We start from the raw sequence: 1112 nt of genomic DNA, 5'->3' as shown, positions 1-1112 counted from the left end.
CAATCCTGTATAATAAAGAGCATGCCATAACTGCTCAGACACTCAACATTGGGGAGAGCGGAATGGGGACCAGCCAGGCTGCGGCCTCTGAGAGGGACAAGCTGCCTGCTCCGAGGTCCTGGTGCCTGTGGCTGTGGCCCAGGTAAAGCTGCCCGCCCACAGTCCCCTGTGGCTGCAGCCGGCCTGAGTCCTGGGTATTTGTGGCCAGCAAGAGGAGGGGATCCTTGGTCCCAGGTGCAGGGAGAAGCAGAGGCAGTTAGAGGTGATCAGGCCAGCAAGGGAGCAGTTAGGGACAATCAAGCTGGTAGCAGAGCAGTTAGGAGTGATCCGGCAGGCCGGCAGAGATGGTTAGGATTGATCAGGCAGGCAGTCTGGCGAGTGGTTAGGAGCCAGCAGTCCTGGATTGCGAGAGACAGTCAGCCTTCCCCCAAGGGAAAGCATGCAGGCCAGGCTGGGATGAGGGACCTCTTCCCATGCATGAATTTCATCCACCAGGCCTCTAGTACTATATAAGGCTTTCAAATCTTGATGTGATAAAAGGAAAGAGCTTTGCCTAAGAGAGAGCTACCTATCATTTCAAATCTAAAGGCATTTTTGATTATCTGATTTTCATCTAAAAACAGAAATAACTCTACCAATATATTACTTTTTATCCCTGTGTTTTGAGTTTTTTTAATATATTTTTAATTAAATTATTATTTTTGTACATATACCAATGCCCCCCCCCCCTCCCGTACATACTCTCCCTCCCCGGAGTTTTGTGTCCATTAGTTGTACTTATATGCATGTATGCAAGTCCTTCGGTTGATCTCTTATCTCCCCCAGATCTCCCCAACCTCCCAGCTGTAATTTGACAGTTTGCTTGTTGCTTTACTGTCTCTATATCTATCTTTTGGTTCATCAGTTTATAATGGTCTTTATTATCCATAAATGAGTGAGGTCATGTGGTGTCTCTCTTTCATTGACTGGCTTGTTTCACTCAGCATTGATGTTCTCCAATTCCATCCAGGTTGCTGCAAACTATGAGAATTTATTCTTCTTTATGGCAGCATAATATTCCATTGTGTAAATGTACCATAGTTTTTGGATCCAATCATCTGCTAATGGGCACC

This window comes from Pipistrellus hanaki, assembly GCF_964339955.1.
Source record: "Pipistrellus hanaki genome assembly, chromosome: X".
Taxonomy (NCBI): Eukaryota; Metazoa; Chordata; class Mammalia; order Chiroptera; family Vespertilionidae; genus Pipistrellus; species Pipistrellus hanaki.
Note: the sequence above shows the minus strand (reverse complement) of the source record.